A 14,120-nucleotide genomic window follows, 5' to 3' on the forward strand; every position below is an offset into this window, starting at 1 on the left:
ATGCTGTATAATTTCAACTAAATGACATGACATTCTGGAAAATACAGAATATGGATACAGTAAAAAGATAAGTGGTTCCCACAGTTTGGTGAATGGTGAGGGCTGGGCGAGATGAAGAGCTAGGGCACAGGGGATTTTTAGAGCAGTGAAAATACTATGTATGATACCACAATAATGGATATATGTCATTATACCTTTGTCCCAGGCCCATAGAATATATTCCACCAAGAGTGAACTGGCTTTGGATGATTATGATGTGTCAATGTAGGCTCATCATTTCTAACAAATGTACCACTTCAGGGATATTGATTATGGGGGGTGCTATATATGTGTGGGGACAGAGGATTCAGGGAAAAATCTCTGTATCTGCCCCTCAATTTTTCTATGAAACTTCTACCTCTCTAAAAAAAAATCTTAATAAAACTTTGTTTGTAAAGAAACGCAAAGGAAAAAAGTCTTCACATTAAAAAAAAAATAGAAAAAGTGATTTGAACTATTGTTTCAATATGAAAGTAATATGATAGGATAATCTGAATTAAACTGACCCCCCAAACTTAGTATTCCTTTCAGACAGTATATTGACACCTTTGAAAAAAATGAATAAAAATTACTAAGAGAAATACTAATTTAGAAAGATGTACCTTCATTCATTTATCCAGCAGATAGTAAGAAAGCTGTCTAATCATTGTCTAGTCACCTGTGTTGTCTTGGTGTCCTGTCCCCTAACACCCAAGGGACCTGAGGCAAATTGCTTCTTCCCTTTGGATTCCCATTTCCTCAGCTGTATGATGGGAGATAATAAGATACACTGTTAGAAGGTTATTGGAAGTTTGTTGTTATATTTAATCTTTATTGTCTTTAATGTAAAAATCACTGAAGTCAAGATTTTAAGGTTGTTAAAATTTCGCATCTCCCCCTATGTTGTTTGATAAGGTTATGCTTTTTGCTGTATTCTTGGTGCTTATGTGAGGCAGATTCTTTTAATGATCCTAACATGTGTCTATCAGTCATATTTTGGCATCAATTTAGGTTGTCCTCTTACCTTCCCCCACTCTACATGCCTTAGATCTTTTGTCTAGTTAATGCCTCCACCCATTTTTTTGAGTAGGTATATGTGTATTGCTGTGTAATAAATCGCTTTGGAACTTAAAGTGACTTAAAGCTACAACAATATTCCCACAATATTGTACATCAGGTACTTGAACAGGACTCAGCTGGGGACTTGGGAATCTGGAATCATTCACCTGTGTGGTGTCTCATTGCTTTGCCATATGGCCTCTTTACCTTTCTTCTATGGTATAGCCTTGATATGCTTAGAGCATGGTTCAGCTTTTGGACAGAGTTCAAAGATAACCTGACCTTGTGAGAAAGTAATTGTAAATTCCCTGTTTGCATCATGCTTGCTACTGTACCACTGGCCGATGTGCATCCTACATTATTAGAGTCAGTGTCTGGAGTGGTCTATAAAGGAATGAATGTAAGGATATGTGGTTCATCGCGGTCCACTAATGGGATAGTCTTTACCATGGCTTTGATGGGAATTAAAAAATGTGAAAGTTGACAGTTTTCATAAATGTCTGCTATGAAGTAATCCAGTAATTCTCAAATTACTGAAACTAGTTCCAAAGACCTCCAAAAATTTAATGACAGCAGCTTAATATAGATCTAATTCATTGTACTAATTAGAACATGATGTGTTTATGCTACTATTGAGGAAAGTCATTTCTCATGGAAAACAAAAACAAAAAACGAGTCATCATAGGTGATTATCCTTCTCCTTCCTTAAAGAGAAGTTCTAGAAAGAATCCTAGGCAGAGAATTCTAGTATTTGTCCTGCTCAATTGATACAGTTGATGGAGAAGTATTTATTTTCTGGGCCTCAGTTTTCTTTTTATAAAATTAGACATTTGGTCTGATGGTCACAGTGAATGCTTCCAGCTCCATATTTTCACGTGTTCTTTGGTCTTAGTGGAAATACCTGGGGTAGTTTGAAAAGTTACAGTCTTGCTTAGGCAGTAGTACTGGGAAAGGGTAATTTGTGATTTTCTTTTGCTTTTATGTGAAATGCTTATTGTGTTCTCAATAGTCTTGGCATGAAATAAACTTCTAATGAGAATTAGTTTCACTCAGAGGTAAAACAAGTAGTTCACCTTTTTAATTTTGAGTGTCTGTACTCAGAAAAAGAAAACAGAAAAATTGTTTAAACAAAAAGTCATTCATGTAATCATTCTGTCATCCTTGTATTGATCCTTCAATCTACTGATCTATTTACTGAGTAATTACAGTATTAGAGAATATTCCATAATGAATGTGTGTACAGAGTTGTGGTAGGGTCTGAAAATAGATGCATGCAGCAGTTTTGTTAAACTGTAAGAATGTTTTTAAATGTTGTAAATATAATTTGGAATTTAGGCTCTTCAGATCTCTGTCTTAGACCAGCCTCCTTCATATGTTTGTGATGTGTGCCCCTGAAGACATTTAAGTTTCTAGGAACCCTAGCTTAAAGTAGTATTATCTCTCAAAAAACAGTATATTATTAAGAATTTATTTTGTCAGGCTTTATCAGGAAGTAAACCTGGGCCTCCAGACAAAGGTTTGGAGAGGAGTGTGGCTGTTAGGACCTGGAGGAGCAAAGATGAAGAGCATATTGTATCCTGGGAATCTGGTGGTGAGGTCAGGGAAGGTCAAAGATAAAGCCAACTTTGAATATTTAAGCGATCCTTGACTTCTTATTTTGGTAAACAATTGTCATGTTAGGTAACAGACATGGAAGAATTGTCACTTATTTGAGAGAGGGGAAATTAAAATTGAGGACAGATGTTTGGTGTTTAAAACCAAGGTAATCATTTATCCTGACAACAGGGCCATGGGCCCTGTGGAGTAATTTTATGTTATTGTTATATTAGTGATGACTATGTTATTATCCAAATTGATCCTAATTTTTCTCTTTCTCTCTTATTTAATCCTAATCTTGGACAGTGCTTTTAATTCATTTGGAATAATGAAAGAATTATATGCAAATGAACAAATCATGTAAGGATAGCTCTGGAAGTCAGGGTGGACTCACTTGGGAGTTATGCATGTTAGTCATAGGCTGTTATGATAAAAATGCCTTTGTTATCTTACAAGGAGTAAAATAGCAAAACTAAACTCAAGCTCACATAGTATCCTAAAACAGCTTCTAAGAAATGTACACCTTGACTGTATTCCAAGATATGCATTCAGTTCCACTGAAAGTTTTTAAAGATTAATACAAAGCACTGAACATTTCCCCAAGATGAGCAATTCAAAGACAGGTAGCCTCATGGCAAATAGTAAAATTATGCCTTAGCAGGGCAATGGTCTCCATTGGCTCCTACTGTCACAGTTCCTTGGTCCTACTAGCTTTTCAAGAAACTGAAAATACTGGAGACCCAAAAATTACTGGCTCCAAAGTACGTAAAGAAAATTTTACATTTAAAATGGTTTCAGGGGCACCTCTATGGCTCATTTGGTTAAGCATCCGACTTTGGCTCACTCACAATCTTGTGTTTCGTGGGTTTGAGCCCTGCGTTGGGCTCTGTGATGACAGCTCAAAGCCTGGAGCCTGCTTCTGATTCTGTGGCTCCCTTTCTCTCTGTCTGTCCCCTATTCATGCTCTGTCTGTCTCTATCTCAAAAATAATAATAAAAAATGCATAAAAATGTATAAAGTGAATTCATATTGAAGACACACTATGCATAGCAATGGCAACTGATAATAGTTGGTTGCAATAGAAAATAAAACCTTGGATTGCAAGTAACTTGTTCTGTGAGTGTTCCGCAAGATGAGCAAACATTTTAAATAAATTTTAAATTGACAAATGAGAGATGTCTTGCAATACGAGTGGTACGTGGTGCTGAACATCATGTGATCACAAGTGACACAATTTACTTTGATATACGAGTGCTTTGGATTACAAGCATATTTCCGGAATGAATTATTCTTGCAAATCAAGGTTTATTCTATACTCCAGTTTTAAATAATTATGTAGAAACAGTATTTAGTGGGGATATGAATGTATTTTGATGTTTGATATTATAGGCAGCACAGGGCATCACAAATAATTGCCTAGAGCCTAAGAAGTTCTTAGAATTTTCTCTCACTCTTTTTCTCTCCATCTTTCTCTGTCTGTATCCCCCTCCTCTATCACCCAGACAATGTCTTCTTTTGTGTCCTCCTTTTTCCGTTCTCCCCATTCTCATCCCAGGCGTTATAAGATAGATGGAGAGGGCTTTTCCACTCATGAAGAAGAAAATCATTATACATTCCTTGGACCTTTAAGACAAAAATATCATGGCCAGGTTTTAAGTGTTCTGCATCCATTAAAGACCCGTGTTATCTGGTTCCTTTTGGTAACCATTCTCTTAATCAGTCAAGTATTTTATTAGAGGACATGTGGGTGAGCAGTGCTGTTGGTTTCTTAATTATATCTACTCATCACTTGTATTTTGGGAAATATTTTCAGGATATTTTTAACTTTTAAAAACAGAAACACACCTGACTGCAAAACCACTGAGAGCTTTTTGGAAATGCCAAAGAAAGTAGATTCTCACATTGTGCTGAAGTTTATTCAGAGAGTAGTTTACATTTTTGTTTCTATACATGCAAATGAGGATAAATCAAATAATTATATGAATAAATAATTGGATAAGGTAATCAGTAGAAATTAATTTTACCAGGAGAGCTTTTTATGTTAAGATTCCTTGAGAAGCAATCTAGATGTAGCCATGCAAACTGAGTGCATACTACTCTAAAAGTGACAATTTCTTCTGTGTTCTAAATGATTTCATTATCATGAGAAACATTTCTTCTAAAGTTGGCATTATTTATTGTCAGTCAAATATAGCTAAGGGCAATATAATACACATTTTGAGTTATGGGTCTCTGTTCCTCTGTATCACAATATAAAATTTCTGGCCACCATCATACTTTGTGAATCATCTGTGGCAGGTGTCACTGAAGGTCATTCATAAACCCTATTTTCAAGTGATAGAGTCTCTTCTTTTGAAATGCTACTGAGCTAGATCATCTCTGATAATTTATGTGCTTTAATTAGATCATAAAGTCAGAGAATATGCTACAAAATAATCTTTGGTTTAATTTTTTCTGTTCCTGTCGCTTCATTAAATGAAATATTTATTACATTTAAGTAATTTTAATACTTTATTAATTTTCATTAATATTCGTTACACACAGTATGCTTACAATCGCTAACTAGGTGATCATGTGGTCTTTAAGACTTTTTAATAAACCATATGAGTATATTCAGTTAGAGCATGGTTATCTAATTTTGGAGAAAAAATGGACTTTTTGTTGGAATTTTTAATTTCCCAAGATGCGAAAGAAAAGGGTGTCATTGTATAGTAAGTCAAATAGACATAAACTGAGATCTCTTTAAATATATGGAAAAGGCAGCTATCTTTTTATAATAAAAATTGGGTTGTTTTGATTCATCTATGGCTGATAATGGTTAGGAGTCAAGTGCAATATGGAAATGGGACATCAGGATGGGCTGATGATACATATCCCAGATATAGCAGGGGGCAGAGATGAGGTTTGTTCTTGGTGTTCCCATTCATTGATAAAGTTTATTGTTTACGCAGTAAAATCACCAAGCTTTAGATTTACAAATCAATGAAATTATCATAGTTACTTCACAAGGTTACTGAGAGGATTAAAAAAGACAATTAATGTCAAAGATGTTATAAGTTATATGAAATGCTATTCATTTCATATAACAAACACTACTGTTGACTAGGACCCACATGACATAATATATATTACGTACTTAGTAATATTTTGTGCTGAATACAACATTAAAGATTGAAAAAAATGTTTTAATGTCTATTTATTTTTGAGAGAGATACAGAGTGCGAACGGGGAGGGGCAAAGAGAGAGAGGGAGACACAAAATCTGATGCAGACTCCAGGCTCTGACCTGTCAGCACAGAGCCTGTCACGGGGCTGAAACGCACGAACTGTGAGATCATGACCTGAGCTGAAGTTGGACGCTTAACCGACTGGGCCACCCAGGCGCCCCTGAGTGCAACATTTTAAGTGCATAAATCTTTGGTAGAATAGTGATAATATAAAATGATAATTTATATTATATTAATTTACAAATGCAAGCTTGGCAGTAAAAAACAAGAATATATAATTGGATTTTTTTTCTTCTTTCAGTTAGCCATCCTCCAGATTAAAAGTTGAAGTTATTCTGAGAAAAAAATACACACACAGGATTGAAAGTAAGCTTTTTCTGTTAATATGACTTACTTGAATATTAACCTCCTCCTTAGACATATGTTAATTCTGTTATATAATTTAGTAGGAGTTGAATTAGCCTGTCTCCCATTCTCCTTTTCTGTTTCTCTACCTTCCCCCCTTTCCACCCCTCCTGTGAGTTTTTGTAACTGTACTTCTTTGTAGTGTGAATATTTTCTTAATTGAAGTAATGTATACACTTGTGAATTATTTGTGATTTTTATGAGTTCTTCTGTAAAAACTACAAAAATTATATTTTCAGGAAAGAATGTTTTAATTTACTCACCCACCAAGTACTTATTTGTGTGCCTACAATGTATCAGGTAGGTATTAGGAAAGGAATTTTCTAACAAAGCCATGTTGGGTTCTTTTCAGATGTAGGGAGAGATGAGATGCCTTATTAAATGCTCTAAAAATTCATTGACTCTCTGAAGCAAAAGAGTAGCAATGTGTTGAGTATTTATGATACATGTAAACATAAGATGTATGAAAACAGTAGTACAAAGAATGGAAAGTGAGAATTGGAATTATATTTTGTAGGGTTTTTACACTAAATGTGAAATAATATATTAGTTAAAGATACATATTGTAAACCCTATGAGACTCCAAACACAATTTTTAAAGTGGTGTAAATAAAAGTCAATAGAGGAAATAGAATTAAATCTTAAAAAATGCTTGATTAATTCAAAAGAAGGCAGAAAAAAAAGAACATATTGGAAAAAAGTAACAGGTAGGAAAATGGTAAATTTTAATCAATCATATTATATCAACCATATAAATATAAACACCCCAATGTAAAGACACAGATTATGAAATTAGACTAAATAAAGCATGAGCCAATTATATGTTGCCTATAGGAAACCTAAGTGAAACATAAAGTCACATATAGTTGACAGGTATAAGGATGAAAAAAGGTATACTATATAAACATAAAGTAAAATAAAGCCAAGGTAGATATGTCTATCTCAGATATGTAATCTTCAGAAGGAGGAACATAACCAAAGATAATGAGGGACATTCCATTATAATAAAGGGGTCCATTCACCAAGAACATAAAACAATTCTAAATATGTATGCACCCAACATTCATTTAAAAATGTATGAGCAGACCAAAAAAGGGGGTGACATTTCACATCCATCAAAATGCCTACAAACAGACTGATCATATTAAATGTTATCAAGAATGTGTAGCACTCAGAACTCCTATATGTTGATCATGTGAATATAAACTAGTACAATCACTTAGGGAACAAGTTTGGAAGTACTTACAAAGTTAAACATATATTTCTAATATGCAGCCATTTCACCTTTGGATATTAAGAATAAGAAAATAGAAAGCACATGTCTGTACCAAGACTTGTATATGAATGTTCATAGCAATTTTATTTGGATTGCCAAAACTTGGTAACAACTTAAATGTTGATCAACAATTGGCTGGATAAAAAAACATCGTGTGGAATATAACAGAGCAGTAAAAGGAATGAACATTTTTTTTCAAATTTTTACTTAAATTCCAGTTAGTTAACATAGAGTGTAATATTGGTTTAAGTGGTACATTTTAGTGATTCATCACTCACATATAACACCTACTGCTCAACAGGACAGGTGTCCTCCTTAATACCCATCACCCATTTAGCCCATCCCCTACCCACCTTCCTCCACCAACCCTCAGTTTGTTCTCTCTCATTAAGAGTCTCCTATGGTTTGTTTCCCCTCTCTTTTTTTTCTCTTCCTGTATGTTCATCTGTTTTGTTTCTTAAATTCCCCATATGAGTGAGATCATATAGTATTTGCCTTTCTCTGTCTAACTTATTTCACTTAGCATGATACACTCTAGCTCCATCCACATTGTTGCAAGTGGCAAAATGTCACTCTTTTTGATGGCTGGGTAATATTTCATTTTCATATCTTCTTTTTCCATTCAATAGTCATTAGACATGTGGGCTCTTTCCATAGTTTGGCTGTTGTTGATAGTGCTTCTATAAACATCTGGGTGGGTGTACCCCGTTTGAATCTGTATTTTTGTACCCTTTGAGTAAATACCCAGTAGTGGAATTGCTGGATCATTGGGGAGTTCTATTTTTAACTTGTGGAGGAACCTCCATACTATTGTCCAGAGTAGCTGCACTAATTTGCATTCCTACCAGCGGTGCAAAAGAGTTCCCCTTTCTGTACATCCTCACCAATACTTGTTTCTTTTGTTGTTAATTTTAGTCATTCTGACAGGTGTGAGGTGTTATCTCATTGTGGTTTTGATTTGTATTTCCCTGATGATGAGTGATGTTGAGGATCTTCTCATGTGTCTGTTAGCCATCTGGATGTCTTCTTTGGAAAAATGTCTATTCATGTCTTCTGTTCATTTCTTCACTGGATTATTTGTTTTTGGGGTGTTGAGTTTGATAAATTCTTGATAGCTTTTGGATACTAACCCTTTATCAGATATGTCATTTTTTTTCTTTTTCTTCTTTTATATTTTTAAAATAAAGTTTTATACATATATAGTTTGAAAGGTCAAATCGCCTATGTTTTATTATTAAAAAAAAAAAAATTACTCCTCTGTGCTCCATTTCCTCCCCTCCCTGCAGACAACTGTGTTTACCGGCTTAAGTGGATTATTTTAGGATTTATTTCACATCTATAATTATCACACTTTTAATGCTACTTGATTTTCTGATTTTAGGCTTTATCAACAATCTACTATCGTGGAGGGTAAGTATGTAGCTCTCCCCTCTCCACTTTCCTGTCCCCCAATTTAGGTTACGTTGTAACTCCAGCTGAATCAATATCCAGTGTTTACGTTATGATAATGTAAACATTATTCACAACAAATATATGGAAGTACTTTCCTTTCCTTCACATTTTTTTCCCTTACAGAGTTAAAAATAGTCTTGATTTTTGTTTTGCTTAGTTTTGTATGTGCTCAGTACTAACTCACCCTCTCTCTCCCAGTTGTCCCTTATTTGAACTAAAGCTTCCCTCAAAACATTGTGACACATCAGGTATTTCTAGTAATTTCTTCTTCCTGAAGAAGTCTTCCCAGGCCTTCTGGCTAGTTTCAGTCAAGTGTGGGTGCCCTCTGATGTGATGCAAGGTGTTATCCTGGGATGGGTCTTCCCCATCATTCTTCTCCATCTCCTTTCATCTTTCTCCTGTGCTGGACTGTCCCTGTTGTATCTCATGCTGTCTTCTTTCTTGGTCTACTCTTTCATTTCGGTGGAGAGCATCTCCCAGTAGCTTGCTCAGAAATGTTATCTGGGGGGTAAAGATTTGAAGGCTTTTCTTGTCTGAACATACCTTCGGCCTACCTTCGTATTTGATTTTGATTGGTAGTTTGACTGGGTATAGAATATTAAGTTGTTAGTAGTTTTCCTTCAGAACTTTGAAGGTGTTATTCTACTGCCTGTCAAACTTCTAGTTTTCCCATTGAGAAGTCATGCTGATACCTTATCTGGTTCCTCTTTTTCTTCTTTTTTTTTCTTATTATAAATTTATTTTTTAAGTTCTCAGTTATGCCATTAAAAGGAATAACATTAGTAACAGCAGTGAGGTTGTTGGATAAAAACAAAAAGAAATGGGGGATTACAGATAGACTTTTGGATCTCCATCAGCTTTTGATGATGCAGTTTATTTTGGTATTTTGTTTCAGTTTCATAGATTTAGAAGTAGCTGTACATGATCATAGTTTGTTATGCTCAGTATAGACTATTCTTAAATTAAGTTGATACTATTTTTTTAAAATGAAGAATGACAGGAAGTTCTTGCTTAGAGTTTAATTCCTAGCAATATGTTAACAATGGTCAAGTTCTTTTACCTAAATTTACAGGTTGAGTAAGTACCACCCAAGACAAGCATGCTGATACACAGTCCCTTGTGATCATTATCTACTTTGTGCCGTGAGGACAGCGTATGTCTCCTAGTGTCCTGAACCTTATGTGACAAGTGGGAGATAGATTTTCTTTCTTTTTTTTTAAATTAACTTGTTTTATTTTTTTATTTTTTAATTTACATCCAGTTTAGTTAGCATATAGTGCAACAATGATTTCTGGAGTAGATTCCTTATTCCCCTTACCCATTTAGCCCATTCCCCCCTCCCACAAGCCCTCCAGCAACCCTCAGTTTGTTCTCCATATTTATGAGTCTCTTCTGTTTTGTCCCCCTCCCTGTTTTTATATTATTTTTGTTTTCCTTCCCTTATGTTCATCTGTTTTGTCTCTTAAAGTCGTCATATGAGTGAAGTCATATGATTTTTGTCTTTCTCTGACTAATTTCACTTAGCATAATACCTTCCAGTTCTATCCATGTAGTTGCAAATGGCAAGATTTCATTCTTTTTGATTGCTGGGTAATACTCCATTGTATATATATACCACCTCTTCTTTATCCATTCATCCATCCATTTGGGCTCTTTCCATACTTGGCTATTGTTGATAGTGCTGCTGTAAACATGGGGGTGCATGTGTCCCTTCGAAACAGCACACCTATATCATGTGGATAAATGCCTAGTAGTGCAGTTGCTGGGTCGTAAGGTAGTTCTATTTTTAGTTTTTTGAGGAACCTCCATACTGTTTTCCAGAGTGGCTGCACCAGCTTTCATTCCCATCAGATATGTCATTTGTAAATATCTTCTCCCATTCTATCGGTTGTTTCTTTAGTTTTGCTGATTGTTTCCTTTGCTGTGCAGAAGCTTTTTATCTTGATGAGGTCCCAAGAGTGCATGTTTGCTTTTGTTTCCCTGGCCTACTGCAATGTGTCTAGTAAGAAGTTGCTCTGGCCAAGGTCAAAGGGGGGGCTGCCTGTGGTCTCCTCTAGGATTTTGATGCTTTCCTCTCTCATATTTAGGTCTTTTATCCATTTTGAATTTATTTTTGTGTATGGTGTAAGACAGTACTTTCTTCGGCATGTTGCTGTCTAGTTTTCCTAGCACCATTTCCTGAAGAGACTGTGTTTTTCCAATGGATATTCTTACCGGTTTTGTCAAAGATTAATTGGCCATATGTTTGTGTGTCCATTTCTGGGTTCTTGCTTCTGTTCCAACGATCTGTGTTTGTTTGTTTTTTGTTTATTTTTGTGTTGTGTTTGTGTGTGTGTGTGTGTGTGTGTGTGTGTGTGCCAGTACCATACTGTCTTGATGATTACAGCTTTGTAATACAGCTTGAGGTCCAGAACTGTGATGCCTCAAGCTTTGGTTTACTTTTCCAACATTACTTTGGTTATTTGGTGTCTTCTCCCATACAAATTTTGGGATTGTTTCTTCTAGCTTTGTGAATAATGCTGGTGTTATTTTGATATGGATTACATTGAATGTGTAGATTGCTTTGGGTAGTATCAACATTTTAACAATATTTGTTCTTCCAACCCATAGCATGGAATATTTTTCCTTTTTTTGTGTGTCTTCTTCAGTTTCTTTCATGAGCTTTGTATAGTTTTCAGTATATTGATTTCTCGCCTCTTTGGTTAGGTTTATTCCTAGGTATTTTATGGTTTTTGGTGCAATTGTAAATGGGATTGATTCCTTGATTTCTCTTTCTGTGCTTCATTATTGGTGTATAGAAATGCATCCAATTTCTCTACATTGATTTTGTATCTTATATCTTTGCTGAAATCATGTATCAGTTCTAGAGTTTTTTGGTGGAGTCTTTTGGGTTTTCCACATAGAGTATCATGTCATCTGTGAAGAGTGAAATTTTGACTTCCTCTTTAGTTTTCAGAGTACAGATATTTTACTTCTTTGATTAGACTTATTCTTAGGTACCTTGTTGGTTTTGGTGCAATTGTAAATGGAATTAATTTTTTTTATTTCTTTTTCTGTTGCTTCATTATTGGTATATAGCTCTCCATGCAAGAAATAACATGGGAGAATCTAAAAAGAATTGAGTTGAATGAAAAAAAAAAACAAAAAATAAATAATGTCTACTTCTGTTTGTATGGAATTCTAAAACTGCAAACAATAACAATTCTAGAAAATGCAAACTAATTTATAGTGACAGTATGTTTATCAATGTCTCCCTGAGGCAAATGGAAGAGAGACACTAGGGATAAAAATTGAACATGAACTAACTTTGGAGGAGGGATGGTTTCATGGTTGTCTATACATTGAAACTTACATGATTGTACACTGTAAATATGTGCAATTTATTATATGTCAATTTTTCAAAGAGTGAAAAATAACTCAGTTATTTAAACCTTTCACAATATTTCATCTAGAACTAAGGCTGGAACATTAACAAATCTAGAGGATTGACATCTCATGACTTCAATTTTATTATTAGGTTCAGCTTGCCACACTGTTTCTCTAGGATGAGTCCTTATTTAGAAGGCTCTGCATGTAAAGGTGTTTTTAACTGCCTGAACCACCAGTATACTATTAAGAGGGAATGTGTATGAGTCCTAGTGGTCAGGCTTTGTACAGTTAACTCACTTGGGAAAATTAAAAGATATTAGTAAGCATGTAAGGGGCAATGTTTAATGAATACAAAATTAGGGGTTCTACAACTTGCTCCTAAATTCCTTTCTGGAACCAACTGTGGCTTCAGAGTCACCATTTCACCTCCGATCTTTTTATATCCACCTTTAAAAAATAAGGAACTAAACAAATTCTAAGGACACTTCCACTTCTAAAAACATGATTCAATAGCAATAAATACTTATGTACCCCTCTACTCTGTATCCACCACTGTGCTAGTTGTTAAAGATCTGCAGATAAAATAAAGGAAGCAGTAAGTAAATCATTATAATACAATGTGTTTTCTGCGACTATACACATCAGCACAGGGTGCTTAAGGAATACAGAGGAAAGAATGCCCAACTCTGGGAACAAGAGAGGATATCTGTTGGTTATTCTCCCATTTTCCTCTGCCACTTTGCCACTGTCTAGCATTGCTGATTATCCCAAGTATCCCTGTGATTCTAGAGAGGTTGATGCCGCTGTGCTGCTATACTTAAAGCCTGAGCTTGTTCAGGCTAAATGTTTAGGACTTAGGCGGAGAATTTTGGAACACACCCATAATGAATACAGGATAGGAATCATAAATACCTTCATTCTAATTTCTCCTCTGGACACGAATATACCAATAATTCAGGCATACCCTGTACAATACCTCTACAGTTAACGTCTTCCAATATTTTATTCCCTTTAAATGTTTAAAACATTTGAGCCAAATGCTCATTTTTGCTACCTGAGTAGCATATTCATGTTAGACCAGGCAAGGATATGTATGCAGTTCTTTAAATTGCTATGAGTGGTCATAAGCCTACTCATGTGCCTGCCTGTGTGAAGGCAGCTTGACTTGACTATGTGAACCAGTCTCATAAAGAGTAAATTATTACTTTCCAGTAGTTCAAAGGAATTCTTTATTTCTGTTTACATGACAACTTCTCTTCCACCTTTCTACCTTCTGGCCTATAAATATCAAGTTGATATTCTGTGTGCTTTAAAGAAAAAAAAGATAATTTTAAGGTAGACTCTGATTTTCTTTACCTCTTTTTTAACTTTAACTTTTTCTAGTATAAACTCCCATCTTCAATTATTTTATCTGTTCATTATTTTCATTTTTAAGCTTCCAGTGATTTTTTAATTTATGTAACATTCATGGATGCTTATTTACCTTTTAAAAGAGAGAAAATCACATATTTGGTTATTATTCAAAGGAGAAGATTAATATGGGCTTCCAGATCTCCATGGGAACACAATAAGTGTTCCCCACGATTTATTTTCTGGAAATGGAGAAAAAAATCGTTTCCATGGAGATGCAAAGGTGAACTAAACAGAGATGGCCCTGAGGGCATTGACATCAGTAAGCACTGACAATTCTGCCACCTCCCTGATCCCAAATATGAGGTG

The 14,120-nt window shown here is 35.0% G+C and overlaps 1 protein-coding gene across 8 annotated transcripts in view; it reads left to right on the forward strand.

Moving 5' to 3' along the window:
* Positions 1-14,120, forward strand: part of PRR16 (proline rich 16) — a 953,840-nt gene that overhangs the window by 343,871 nt on the left and 595,849 nt on the right. For 7 of the 8 annotated variants that reach the window (XM_045057979.1, XM_045057982.1, XM_045057991.1 and 4 more), the window contains one exon: positions 6,201-6,265. The gene's annotated coding sequence lies outside the window, so the exon portion shown is untranslated. Of the gene's footprint in view, positions 1-6,200; positions 6,266-8,961; positions 8,991-14,120 lie in introns of all 8 variants that reach the window. The other variant, XM_045057987.1, reaches the window with a different exon arrangement.

The sequence above is a fragment of the Felis catus genome, chromosome A1 (assembly GCF_018350175.1).
Source record: "Felis catus isolate Fca126 chromosome A1, F.catus_Fca126_mat1.0, whole genome shotgun sequence".
NCBI classification, from domain to species: domain Eukaryota; kingdom Metazoa; phylum Chordata; class Mammalia; order Carnivora; family Felidae; genus Felis; species Felis catus.